This window comes from Cavia porcellus, unplaced genomic scaffold (genome assembly GCF_034190915.1).
Source record: "Cavia porcellus strain 051 isolate PalLab524CR breed Dunkin Hartley unplaced genomic scaffold, mCavPor4.1 scaffold_10, whole genome shotgun sequence".
NCBI lineage: Eukaryota > Metazoa > Chordata > Mammalia > Rodentia > Caviidae > Cavia > Cavia porcellus.
In genome coordinates, this window is record NW_026947493.1 from 54,495 (window position 1) to 69,748 (window position 15,254).

Below are 15,254 nucleotides of genomic sequence, written 5' to 3' on the forward strand. Positions count from 1 at the left end.
TTAATAAGTGAAAACTTTATAAGGCTTCAAGGCCACATAATGGGGAATCATGATTACCACATATTTTTATATATTTGAATCATTACTTACATTAGGGAAACTATTCGGTATTCACACATGCGAGATTGATTTATTTCACTTATGAGTATGGTCTCAAGCTGCGCCCATTTATTGATAAATATCTCAATGTGATCCTTCTTTATAGCTGAGTAATACTCCATTGTATAGAAATACCACAACTTTTTTTATCCATTCCTCAGTTGATGGACACATGGGTTGCTTCCAAGATCTGGCGATTACAAATTGTGCTGCTATAAACATAGGTGCACATATATCACTGTGGTATGATGCTTTCAGTTCTTCTGGAAATATGCCTAGAAGTGGAATAGCTGGAATAAATGGAACTTCCAATCCCAGCTTTTTGAGAAATCTCCAGACTGACCTCCACAAAGGTGCCAGTCTACACTCCCACCAACAGTGCAGGAGAGTTCCTTTTTCCCCATAGCCTCTCCAGCATTTGTTGTTGGTTTTCTTGATCCTGGCCATTCTTTCAGGAGTGAGATGGTATCTCAGTGTGGTTTTAATTTGCATTTCTCTAATGACCAGTGATGATGAACATTTTTTCATGTATTTATTTGCCATTTGTATTTCTTCATCTGAGAAGTGCGTATTCATCTCAGATGCCTATTTTTGGATTGGATCTTTGAATTTTGGAGGTCTGAGTTTTTTTAATTCTTTATATGTTTTAGACAAGAGTCCCTTGTCTGAGAGAGAGTTCACTAAAATCTTTTCCCAGTTTGTGGGTTTTCTTTTCACTATGCTGGAGATTTCTTTCGCCATGCAGAAACTTTTTAATAAGAAGTGGTCCCAGTTATTGATTCTGGGAAGTATTTCCCATGCGGTTTGAGCCCTGTTCATGAATTCTCTACCTACTCCTATGTCTCCAAGGTTTCTACCCAATTTGTCTTCCAATAGATTTAGTGTTTGTTTTAATATTCAGATCTTTGACCCATTTAGATTTTAATTTAGTACATGGTGATAGAAATGGGTCTAGCTTTAGTTTTTGGCAAATGGAGAGCCAGTTTTTCCAGCACCATTTATTAAAGAGACTGTCGTTCTTCCAGTGAAACTACTTGGATCCTTTATCAAAGATAAGGTGGTTGAGTGTGTTTGTAGTTGTGGTTGTATCTTCTAATCTATTCCATTGATCTTCGGCTCTGTTTTGATTCCAATGCCATGTTGATTTTACTACTGTTGCTTTGTAGTATAACTTCAAGTCAGGGATTGTAATGCCTCCTGCCTTGCCTTTGCTGCTTAGAATTGCCTTTGCTATTTTAGGTCTCTTCTGGTTCCAGGTGAATTTTAGGAGTGATTTCTTTAGATCTATAAGGTATGTTGATGGTATTTTTATTGGGATTGCATTGAATCTGTATAACAGCTTTGGGAGAATGGCCATTTTCACAATGTTTGTTCTTCCTGTCCATGAGCAAGGGATGTTTTTCCATTTTCTGAGATCATCTTCAATTTCTTTTTTCAGTGTATTATAATTTTCCTTGTATAGGTCTTTCACTTCTTTCGTAAGAGTAATTCCTAAATATTTCAGTTTTTTTGCTTGCTAATGTGAAGAGTGTGGTTTCTCTTATTTCCCTCTCTGTGATTTTGTTGTTAGTGTATAGGAATGCTATTGATTTCTGAGTATTGATTTTGTATCCAGCTACATTACTGAATTTATTTATTGTCTCTAAGAGTCTTTTAATGGAGTTTAGGGGGTCTTCTATGTAGAGTTTCATGTCATCTGCAAACAATGATAATGTAACTTCTTCTTTTCCTATCTTTACCCCTTTTATTTCTCTCTCTTGCGTAATTGGCCTGGCTAGTACTTCCAGTACTATATTAAAAAGGAGTGGTGATAAAGGACATTCTTGTCTTGTGCCTGATTTTAAAGTAAAGGCTTTCAGTTTTCGGACATTTAGTATGATGCTGGCTGTTGGTTTGTCATAAATGGCCTTTATTATTATTGAGACTATCTATTCCACTTTTCTGTAAAGTTCTTATCATGAATAAATGTTGGACCTTATTGAAGGCTTTTTCTGCATCTATAGAAATGATCATGTGATTCTTACTTTTGGCTTTATTGATGTGGTGGATTACATTTATTGATTTACGTATGTTGAACCATCCTTGCATTCCTGAGATGAATCCCACTTGGTCATGATGTATAATCTTCTTGATTTGCTGCATCCTATTTGCCAATATTTTATTGAGGATTTTTGCATCTGTGTTCATTAGGGAGACTGGTCTATAGTTCTCTTTTTTAGTTCTCTCTTTCTCAGGTTTTGGTACTAGAGTAATATTTGCTTCCAGGAATGACTTAGGAAGGATTGCTTCCCTTTCAATTTCATTGACTAGTTTGAGGAGTGTCGGCATTAGGTCTTCTTTGTATTTCTTGTAGAATTCGGCAGTGAATCCATCTGGGCCTGGGCTCTTCTTTGTAGGTAAGGACTTAATTACATTTTCAATTTCATTAACAGAGATTGGGTTATTCAACAGTTTTATATCCTCTTGTTCTAGCTTTGGTACTTCATATGTTTCTAAGAATCTGTCTATTTCTTCTGTGTTATCAAACCTTTGAGAGTAGAGGTTTTCAAAATAGGTGTTGATGATCTTCTGTATTTCTATTGGGTCTGTACTGATTTCACCTTTTTCATTTCTTATTGCATGAATTTGAGATTTTTCTTCCCTTTTTTTAATAAGGTTGGCTAGAGGCTTATCGATTTTATTTATTCTTTCAAAGAACCAACTCTTTGATTCATTGATTCTTTGGATTGTTTTCTTAGTCTCAATTGCATTGATTTCTGCTCTGATTTGTATAATTTCCTCCCTTCTTTTGGCTTTGGGCTTGACTTGCTCTTCTTTTTCTAGCTGTTTGAGGTGTAGCATCAAGTTATTTATTTGTATTTGTTCTGTTTTCCTGATGTGGGAACTCAGTGCAATAAATTTTCCTCTGAGGACAGCTTTCATTGCATCCCACAGATTCCGGTAAGTTGTATCTGCATTTTCATTTTCTTTTAGGTATTGTTTAATTTCTTCTTTAATTTCTTCTGTGACCCACTGATTACTCAAGAGTGTGTTATTCAGTTTCCATGTGTTTGCAGGATTTTTGCAGTATCTTTTATCATTAATTTCTAATTTCAGAGCGCTATGATCCGATAACATGCAAGGGATGATTTCAACTCTTTTGCATTTGTTTAAATATGTTCTGTGAGCTAATATATGGACTGTTTTAGAAAATGATCCATGTACTGCTGAGAGGAATGTGTATTCTGATTTTGTTGGGTGGAACATTCTGTATATGTTTATCAAATCCATTTGTTCACAGGTGTGATTCAGTTCTGTTATTTCTTTGCTCATTTTCTGTCTGGTTGATCTATCCCTTGGTGTCAATGGCATATTAAGGTCTCCTGTTACAATTGTGTTACTGATAATTTGAGTTTTCATTTCTGTTAATAGTTGTTTTATATAAGTGGGTGCTCTGGAGTTTGGTGCCTATATATTTAAGATAGTTATCTCTTCCTCTTGGAGTTTTCCCCTAACGAGTATGTAGTGACCTCCTTTGTCCTTTATGGTCATTGTTGGTTTAAAGTTCACGTTGTCTGAAAACAGAATGGCTACTCCTTCTTTTTTTGGATTCCTGCTGCATGAAGTATTGTTTTCCATCCTTTGACTTTCAGTCTGTGATTATCCTTCTGGGTTAGATGTAAACAGCATATGGTTGGATTTTGTTTTTTGATCCATTCTGCTAGTCTGTTTCTTTTGATTGGTGCATTGAGACCATTTACATTAATGGTTATTACTGTTAAGTGCTGGTTTAATGTTGACATGTTATCTCTCTGCTGTTGCATCTTGATCTTTCTGTTCTGTTTAACTGTCTGCTTTGCTTAGTGGTTTTTTCCTTTGTGTATCTAAACTGTCTTTCAATATTTTTTGCAGGGTTGGTTTGGTGTTCATGAAGTTCTTCAGCTGTTCTTTGTCATGGAAGTATTGTATTTCACCATCAATTTTGAATGATAGTTTTGCAGGATATATCAGTCTAGGTTGGAAATCATTTTGCTTTAGGATCTGGAATACTTCACCGCATGCTCTTCTTGACTTTATTGTTTGTGCTGAGAAGTCTGCTGTGATTCTGATAGGTTTTCCTTTATAAGTGATCTGTCTTTTCTCTCTGACAGCTTTTAATAACCTATTCTTGTGTTGGATTTCTGGGATGGTGATTATTATATGTCTGGGTGTAGTTTTGTTTTGGTTATGACTATTTGCAGTTCTGTATGCTTCACTGATCCTGATGTCGGTTTCTGATCTCATGCTTGGGAAATTTTCAGCTGTTACTTTTCTAAATATCCTCTTGACATCCTTTATGTTGTCTCTTTCTTTTTCATTAATCCCTATCATTCTTGTTATTTTTCTTTGCATCATCTTGCAGTTGTTGAATTGTTGTTTCCTGATTCCTTGTTATTTTTAAAAGTTTATTTCACTAGCTGCAATCCTGTCTTCAAGGTCTGAAATTCTATCTTCACCTTTATTGAGGTGGTTTTTACAACTTTCAGTGGAGTTTTTTTATTTCCTGTATATCTCTGTGCATCTGCATTATGTATTCTGTTTGTTTCTTATATTGCTCATCTAGGGACTCTATCTTTTTGTTTAGTTCCTCCAATTTTTTAACTGTGTTTTCTTTAGACATATTCAGAATCTCTTTCATTTCTTCTTTTACCTGGGAGATTATTTTGAGTTTGAATTTCTTTAAAGCTTCCTGGAGTTGCTTGTTAATTTCAGTAGCTATTGTGTCCGATATTTGAGGTGAATGGCATATATTTTCTTCTATATATATTGCTCCTAGGGTTTCTTGAGATGGGCTGGAGGTTTGAGGTTGTAATTTGGTCTTTCGTTTTGTCATTTTCGTATATTTCTGTGTTTCAGGTGTTATTGGAAAGCTTCCTCAAGGTCTGTTGGAAATCCCCTTCTATGTTCACAGCTCCTGAGACTCTGGTACCCCGTTACCCCAAGCCACTGGACCTGTAGAACCAATGGCCCTCTTCTGCCTGTTTAGAACTCCGTAGTTCCAGATAAGCTGGGCTTCAGGGACACTGTGCGCCCCCCTGCTTGTTGGAAGCTCCACAGTTCTCCAAGCGCAGCTAGGATGGGGAGGCAGATGTAGATGCCTTAAACCCACTTATCCATTTCACTGCACCCGAAAGCCTGGAAGGTCCCAAATAATCTGGGCTTTGGGCAGAGTGTGATGAGCACTTACCACAGGCCGCGGGGGCCTCTGGAACCTGCGATGCTCCCCTGCTTGCTGAGATATCCTCAGTCCTCCAGACACACCGGGAGGCGCATGTAGGTGCCCCAGATCCGCCCAGCCTCTCCTGTGCACACCTTTGGTGAGGTGCAGGAGTCCCAAATAGACTGGGCTCCGGGAATAGTGTGCGCCCGCCTACTTGTTGGAAGCTCCACAGTTCTCCAAGTGCAGCCGGGATGGGGAGGCAGATGTAGATGCCTCAAACCACTTTTAAATGTCAATTCAATAAGATTCTAAATTGGATTCTAGATTGGATAACTAAATTATTGATAACTAAGGTCCCATAGGAAATTTACATTTTATTTTTAAAATTTGTAAAATAAGAAGAAATATTTAAGTTACTTGCTAAACTGCAATTTTTAGCGTTTTAGCTATTTTCACTTTTAGAAGTACTGTTGATCATTTAAAGACATTTATTTTATATTAGCAACTAAGGGAGGTTGTTAGAAGTGTACCTGAAAGAATACCAAAAGAATTCTACTTTTGCTAGCCAAACTGTTTTGAGTTCTCTGGCTTCATTGAATAGTTTTTAGAAAATCATAGCATGGCATATTTCATGTTCTTAAATATAAACTTTGTTGAATTTAAATAGCAAATTGCTTGGTTTTTGTACTTTGGCAGTATTTGATTTAGCAAACATCTTTGCATATTATATTTTGGCCTTTAGATGGCAGCATTGTCTTTGTGTATCTTGGTGATAAAGCTTTTGTGTCCTTGATGTAACTGTAGAGATATAATGCTTATACAGTTTCTGCTGGTGTTACACTTCCTTTTTAAGTTTTGTCCTTTAGCTGGTCAAAAGGGAAAAATCCCTTTTTCAAGTCATTTGAAATATCTAATTGTATCTAGTCTATCAACAGGATGAACTTAACCATTTTACATGAAGTAGCAAGATATTTGAACCTTCTTAATTCTGAATTAAGTAGGATAAATTTTAAAATAGGTGTGGGATTCTTGTGTTTATCAGAGGAAGAAATTTTCTTATGTGACAAATGAGGGCAATGATTTTAGCATTTTAAAACTCAAATGAGTTATGGTGAAACAAACAATTAAAGCCCAACACATCTACTCTTCTCAAAAGAAACTAAGCTTTTTCTCAGTCATTTTTTGACTAAGACAAGTACCATATACCTATGTAGATAAATTTTATATTTGCTGTAAAACTTGTGTAGACTCTAGAAAAAAATTTGAGGAATTCAGATGTAGTGAAAAATACAGCATATTGTATGCATCTGTCTTCTAGCGATAGCTTTTATGTCATTTCTGTGTAGTACTTGCCAGAAAGCTATTTTAAAGTCATATTTAGTTAGAAACTTATTTTGGTTCATTTTCTGTTGCTTTCATAGAATACGTGACATTGGATAATTTATAAAAAATAGAGATTTATCGTTCTGTAGGCAAGAAATCCGCGAGTCTGATAGCAGCGGGTGAGAACTTTAGTTCTATGTCAAAAGGTACAAAGGCAAGGGAGAGAGAGAAAGAGAGAGAAAGGTGAGGTTATGGAGCAAGAAAGCATGAAAAAGCTAGCAAGGCAAAGTGAAAGTAGTTTTTATAACAATTGTCTCTTGTGGTAGGTAGTGGAACCTTGTCGTAGCAACATTAATCTGTAGAGAACAAGTTCTAATGATCTTTTAGCCCCACCTCCTGACAATATTGTATTGGAGATTAAGTTTTCAGCGTAAGAACTTTGGGCTCCACATTCAAACCGTTGCAGTTATATAGTTACTAGTGACTTGGAAACCTTTCTGCTTTTTTAATCACCCATATCAGATTATGCTTTTCTACTTTTTGGATACAAAAGCTCTTAGAATGGCTTTTTATTTGGTTATAAAATGAAGAGGTCAGATATTATTTGTCATTTGCTACACAGGTTGATGTTTTAAGGTACTCAAATTTCATGATTTTTTTAAATACAGCTTCTGTGATAACTCTTAAGGTTAGCATATTTGTTACATGTTATGTGTGTCTTTGGTCTGCTATCTTTTTAAAATACCTTTTACTCTGGGCTGGGAACTCATATAGATTTCTTAATCATCAAGAAAATACTAATGCATTATGAATAGACTTTAGAAAGTTTCAGGGAAATGATAGGGGTATTCTAGTTAATACTTGATTCCTGAAAGTTAATTTTGATGTTATATTTTTCAGTCTCCTGGCTGATTGGTAGTTGACTAGTTTTGTAATTTTGTGATATTTATTAGAAGCCTTTGGCTGCTAGTATAATAATATTGTTCTAAATTTTATTATATTTTGGAAGCTTACATGGATGATGGGTGAGGTAGAAGTAAATTTGCATCTCTAAGATTTCTTCTGCCATACTGAAGGCCTTTTAGGAAAAGATTGAGAAAATGCCAATTTCAGTCACACTGAACCCAGTCGAAACCTTGATCCTGCTTTTTGTGCTTTACTTTTTTTTTCACAGAAGGAATATAGTAGTACTTGAAACATGTTCTTATCAATGTCAGACTGCATGAGATGAAGAGGTTAAACAACAAATATATTTCATGGCCCCAACATAGGAAGGCTTCAGTCAAGGGTTTCTTCCTCTCCCTTTCAAACTTTGCTTTTTGCAGCCTGGAATTGAATTGTATCAGGGCTTCCTGTCACCTGTTATGGTCTGATTTCACTCATTTAGCTCCTGATAATTTGCGTTTCTGCTTTGCTGTGATATGAGGGTGTTGCAGCAGTTAGGTAACTAGACTAGTGGCTATGTTGATTGTTAACTAGGATAGTATGTAAGATAAACATTTGTGCCAAAGCTTAAATGGCAGTAGCTAACTCAGCATTATGTGAAACTACATTTGTGGATTGTTACTCTTCCATGAGAGCTAATCTATTCAGATTGGTTGCCTTCTTTCTTCCATTTTTCCACCATACTTGTGATAACATTTCTAAACATTTCTTTTTTTTTTTTTTTTTTTTTGTCTTTTTCATTTTTTATTGGTACCAGGGATCGAACTCACGACTGCCTGCTTGCAAGGCAGGCACTTATGCCGCTGAGCTAAATCCCCAGCCCCCTAAACATTTCTTATAAAGTAAATTTACCTGCAATCCCAGACATAAATATTTTGTACTGTGAAGAATTCTGTTTTTAAAGTATGCCATTTAGCGTCTAAAATCACCTAGAGTAGATATGTGCCTCCCATAATAGTCTTTTGTTCCCTTAATGGATGACCATTTTGTTACACCTGAAGAATGGTAGTTTACAGTGAACAGTGATACATGATTGTCTAAACAAGGTAAACTAGCAATACTAGCATTTCGTTATTGTGCACTTCTGTCTTTTTTTGGGCTGGCACACCAAAATAATGTAAACCAGACAGCTAATAAAAGGCATAAACTTATTTCTTATAGTTTTGGGAACTGGAAAGCCTAAGAAAAAGGTATTGGTGAGGGCCTAATTTCTGATATGTAGATGATTTGTTTCTATGCCTTCATGTGATATATAAAGATACTAATCCCATTGATTAAGGCTCTAGCCTAATGATCTAATCACTTGAACAGGCTCCCCACCTCCTAATTCCATCAGAATGAAGGTTAGGATTTCAACATCTGAATTTTGGGGGACACAAACATTTAGACTATAGTATGAACAGGATTTTTTAAAATTTGAAAGTGAAGAAACAAAAACGATACAGAATTTCAATGGTAAATATATTACATATTGTTATCTGCAAAATAGTTTAAAGGATTTTGCTGTCATTTGTTGATGCTATGAACTATTTAATGACATTGGCTGTATGCTCCTTTACATAATTAATCCCCATAAACACCAGCTGATATAACTGTTCTTGCCTCATTTTACAGGTGAGAAATTTGAGACCTTCAGAGTTAAGTAACAATAAGTGTTAAAGTCAGGATTTTAACCCGTATAAGTTAAGATTCCTGTACCATCTTTTCCATCCCTTTTGGTTGCACAAACACTTCACAGGTGGTACCACCAACTCGTGTAGGTTTGAACTGAACAGTAATTTCCAACAGACATTGCTTGTCCTTAACACACTAAGAGACAGGTTCTGTGAGACATCCAAGGAAGAAATAATTATAAGCATTAGTCAAGATCTTTTTGCTAAAATGATCATTTATTTCAGAGGAACCTTTAAGTACCAATAGAAATATATTGAAATTTTTTTCTGGGAATATTGACCAAAATATCAAAGAGGCTATCTTTGATATTGTTGTCTTTGAAATATAGTTTAGAATTTAATCTTTTTTTCTTCTTTTTTTTTTTTTTTTGGTACTAGAAATTGAACCACTAGGGAGGTATTCTATCATGGAACTATCTGCCCAGCCCTTTGTGTTTCACTTTCACAAATTTTTGAAACAGGGTTTTGCTCAGTTATCTAGGATAGTCATGAATTTGTGGTCATTTTGAGTCAGCCTGTGAAATAACTAGGATTACAGGCATGCATCACTACATTCAGCTAATGTTGCTCTTCATTCTATGTCATTTTAATGATAAAACTGCAATCTTATACAAAGTTTTTCTCCTTTGAAAGCCTAGTATTTTATATTTTTGTGACATTTGGATTTAGATTCTAGTACCATTTTATTTTTGTCCAACAGGTTTAGTAGAAATTTAAATGGTTTAATGGGTTATCTTTTCCTTAATACCTGTTTCGTCATCTGCTGTGTGCCAGGCAATGTAAAGTGTGGAGAAATCAAAGTTGTACTGACAAAGAGAGAAGCTTCTGGCAAAAGGGAAGAGAGGAATCAGATAATCCTATAAATCGTGTATGAAATTTGAACTAGTCTTGAATGGTATATATTGATACGATTATGCCCATTTTGGGGGAGGCTCTGATTGCTATTATGGAAAACAGGATTAACAAAGATAAGACATTAGAAAATATGTGGAGTATTTAATAAGTGGTGCATGTTGCAACGGTATTATGTAGACAGACTGAATGGTGAGGGAAATGTTTATATTGTGGTCTGGAAAACAAAGCAGGGACCAGGTTTTTTAATTTCTTAGAATGTAATAAGGAATTTTGAAATCTCTAGATAATGAGGATTATAACAAGAGGTTTCAGAAAATGTGAACTCTGATAACATTTTTGGGTGTTGTAGATTTTTAATATTCAGAAAGTAAGAAAAATATAGAATACTAGACAAGTAATGAATCATTCAGAACTTAACATTTTGTTAATTTTGATGCTTCTTGGATTGATAAAGCAAATGAACTTTTAGATCCCTATTTTGCATTGCTGTCATCTGTTTCTTTCCAAAGGCAACTATGATGATCTAAAATTCTCTCTCTCTCTCTCTCTCTCTTTTTTTTTGATACCAGGGATCAAATTCATCAGGCAAGCGCTTGAGCTACAAAATTAAATCCCTGGCCCAATGATCTAAAATTCTTTAAAAAATATTTCACACACATGTGAATAACTCTGGACATTATAGGGTGTTAATTGTGGTTACATATAATTTGTATGTGGTATCATATGGTTAATACTTGGTTTTGCAAGTATTAACATTTGGATTGCAAATATATCAGTCTATACTTTGTGAAGAGCATGTAATGAATATGTAATTCATTATTTTTAACTGTTAGTGTTCTGTCACAAGTATGTGTCTTCTGTCGAAGGACACATATTAAATCTAATGTTTTACTGTAATATGAAGTTTTGCCAAAGAACTGACTTATCTGTAAGTGTTCCTCTAAATATGTATCTAAAAGTATAGCTATAGGGTACTAAGATGTATACATTTTCAAATTTTTTCTACACATGACCATATTGTTCTCTGTGAGTATTTGAAATCATGGTTGAAGTTATTTGTTGCTGAAGGACTGTCAGCTCTTTTGAGGGAGAAGAGTATTTAACAATCATTCTTTCATGTGTTGATACAAAATATACATTCTGCAGATGTAGGCTCAGTAACCTACAAAAAAAGATACTTGGATCAAGTTCTCTATTACTAGTTTTGGGTTAAAAATTTAACTGATAGCTTTTGTATATTGTGTAGTTTTCAGTCCTATTTTTCATATGTAATTTTTATTTACTTTTGTTGGGGATTATGTATTTTTAAAAATCAGAAACAGATTTGAGTAAATCAAATTATTTCTAAATTCTTCAGTACGAAAGTGCTATTTTGCGCTTTATGCTCAAGTGTTGGTAATAGTGGATTGAGATACAGAGTTGAATCATTAGACTTAGCAAATAGAAATTTTATAAGGTGGGATGCCAGTGGGAGACGGGAGAACGTCAAGCCTGTCATTTATGAGTACACATTCCTATCCTTCTAGGCTGTTAATCAACAAGTATGGTATACCCTTTAGATCTTGAGAATTTTTGCTGATGCTTTTCTTTATCTGTAGTAATGAATTGCTAGGGTTTTAGGTTATCTAGGACTTATCCATTTATTATTTTAATGATTAGGTTTAAGGGACGAATTGGAGAATTAACTTTTACTTTTTCTCTTTTTCAAGATTGACCTTTTGAATACAGTTTACAAACTATAGTTGTATCTAGCTTACAAATGACAGGATTCATTGCTTTATTGTTATTGTAAAAAAAAGATGTATTATTGTGAAAGTTCTGTTCACTTAGGTTTTAACCAGAAGACCCTTTTTTGAGGCCAAAGCTACTGTGTTCTTATCTAAAGCTTTGTGGTATGAACTGTTTCTATTATTGCTGCAGATTTGGCTTATTTATGATAGTTACATTGGCCTCTTTTGGTGTCTTGAAATTGTTATTAAAGGTCTGAATGTGAAGTTATCTTATGGTCAGCAGAAGGATCAATAATCATGAAATGTTGGAGTGATTTCTTTTTTCTTATTTTTGATGGTGCGTTCTGGATTGTAGGAGTTGAGATGTTTCAAAACTAGGTGAAGTCTAGCAGTTTGATATTTCCTTTTAGTTTTAAAGTTTTTTTGACACCCCATCCTCTCACATCTTATTTTATGTTGCCTTGTAGGTTGCAGAAAAGATGTTTGCAGTATTTTTTTAGTGGCTACCATACTTTGTTACTTTTGGTTTCTGAGGTATGACAATAGTAGGAGTTAGGTTACTGTAGGAGACTTTAGGATTGGAAAATTTACAGTGTCCGTTACCAGATTTTCTTAGGCTGATTTTCAGCATAAAATCTAAGTGTTTACTGTACACTTTAGGATGTACAAGTGAATATATAATCCAAAGGAAGGCAGTTATGAATCATAGTCCTCTTAATTGATGTAGAAGTGAATATATAATCCAAAGGAAGGCAGTTATAAATCATAGTCCTCTTAATTGAACCAAAGTTGGGTAATTATTATCTTTTATTTTCTTATTAAATATCTTTGAGAATATAGACAAAGCATGTATTCATTGGTGTTTGAAGGCATGTATGAATGCCTAGTGATTATAAAATTATTTGCATCACATTTTGCTAGCTTTTCATTTTGATTTCTCTGAGTTCATTAAGCCATGATTTGTAGATTCTCTGAGTGAGGAATCAAAATACGTTGCCTTGTCTTTTTACTTGATTAATACTTATGTTAATAAGTTGAAGATAATTATGTAGTGTGATGTTCCATAAATTTTAAGTGGTTTAGGGTCCAATTTTATGCACATACTCATATGCATACTTATCCCACTCTTCCATATATATGCTAAGGAGTATGTTTTATCATAGGTAATTGTAGGCAATTCCATTATATAATCTGATATGCATTCTATGAATTACAGTTAAGCTTATTAGCATATAACTTCATGGAAAAGCGTATGAAGAGTAAAGGTATATTATGCTGAATTCACTCATGATCTAAGATATTTTCAAAGGTTGACTTTTATTTTTTATATTTAGAAGCCAGGAATATCTTTGCTAAAATAAGTATTATCATCATTTCAGAAATGTGTGGTAGGTCACTTTAAAGAATTCTTTAGTCACAATGTCCATGTTGTTATTTTTACTATTTGTCTGTTTGTCCTACATTTTTTCTGACCATTTTGCTTTTTCTCAGTACGTACACATTACCTTTAAGCTCAACTGATTGTAGTTTTTTTTCTCAAATATTCTTTGAGAAGTCCACCACATTTATTACTTTTCCAAATTATCAGCTTCCTGTAGCCTGACTGATTCACTGGTAATTTGTTGTGGATTTGAGGGTTTCAGTTTAGTCATATTTTCCAGATTACCTCCTTAAATCTATGCAGTAGGTGTATATGTGTGTATGCTTCAGTATTTTGACTAAATGGAAAGTTATTGGAGCTTCTTAAAAATAAGTTTTGTCTGTACAAAATTTGTAAGTTTTCTAAAAAAGTCTTTCAGTAAAGATGAACCATTATATATTTATGTCAAATTTTTGTTTTAGTTCTGGGAAAATTCTTTTCTATATGAGGAATGCTCATGGGTTTCATAGCTGTCTTTCAAGGTCCTATTTTATTTTTTTGAATTTATTTGTATTTAAAGAAAGATAAAACAAAACAGAAAATAAGTAGAAATAGTACATACTTTCAAAGAAAATATTGAATCACATATTCTCCGCTTACAAATAATTGCTCAAGATACAAAAGTGGAACATATAAAAGGGAATTCAAAAAGGGAGACTGCAAATAGTTCTGTTCAAGTATCTAACAAAAACTAAGTAATATGGCTATCAATCCTATACACTTAAACTTGTATGCATTTATCCATATCTTTACTTATGTTGAGTTTAAACAAACCAAAGCAGATTAAAATCACTGTGATCAAAGATTAATAGTATTGCTAGATTTCACATCATGACACTATGGAATAAGCCCTGAGTACTGTAGTGCCTTTTTTCCCCTTCAAAGTATTTGTTCATTTCATCATGTGTCATAAGACCAATTCTCGTAAACTGTTGATAGTTTTTATGGAAGCATGCATCTTTTTTTTTAATTAAATAATTTTTTAATGAATAAGGGAGAGGATGAGATAAAAGGGGGTATAACAACATAACAAGGTCCTATTTTAACTGAGGCTCGTGTCATTAATCTTAAATGTGTTTATATTTTTTTAATACATACACTATATCTTCAGCTATAAGAAATTCATCTTTATGAGCCCCTGAATTGATAAAGAATGTTTCCTACTATAGTGAGGTGTCAAGTAATCACTAATCAGTCATTAGTGTTCATATCAAAAGAATGGCAATGATAATTCAAGGATACATAACCCCAAGTAACTGTATCCTTTTCAACAATTAAGTAATGTTAGCATTTATATTGAATCCAATGATTTCTTAAAATTGAAAATTGAAACTCAGGTTTTAAAATTTTAAATTGTAAATTACCTATGTATATTTTCATTTCTTGGCTTGCTTCCCATTGAGGATGTTTGGTTTTTAGTTGACCCGGCCTGCGGACCAATCTATGGGTCTCAACCTGGAGAGGGGACAGGGGATGGGGGGCAGGGCAAGAGAAAAGAGAGATGGAGACAGGATGCGATTCCAATCGAGTCTCGTTTATTTTCAAAATGGCTACAACTTATATAGGATGGGGGGCGGGCCAAAGGCAGGAAGAGGGCACAGAGTGTTATCTGATAGGCCACCATCACATCCGGATATATGACGTAAGCAGGAGGGGATTATGGGTAATGTAGGTGGACATGAGGATCATGGGAAATGTAGGCTGACACACAAAATGCCCTCAGGCAGGAGGGGCAGGGCGGCAGCAGCTATTCAAAGCCGCTCCCTACATTTAGTATTCCAGTGAGTGTGTTTTTTTCTCAGAAAAAACTAACAAAAATTTCTAAAGCTTTTTAAGTTACACTTTTGCTACCTGGTTCTTAAAAAGATACAATTAGTTGTTTCTTAGATTGTGTTTAAAGGAGCTTTAGTATATGATTGCAGTTAGAAAGAAGTAAATGATTGCTTGATTCCAGCAAAATGCAGCAAGCAGATTGGCCTTAAAATCAATTTTAATATTGTGTATCTTGAGAATAATATACCTTGCAGAAA

At 34.4% G+C, this 15,254-nt stretch overlaps 1 pseudogene; it reads left to right on the forward strand.

Moving 5' to 3' along the window:
- LOC100723027 (F-box/LRR-repeat protein 17-like) overlaps positions 1-15,254 on the forward strand; it is a 51,234-nt pseudogene that overhangs the window by 33,905 nt on the left and 2,075 nt on the right.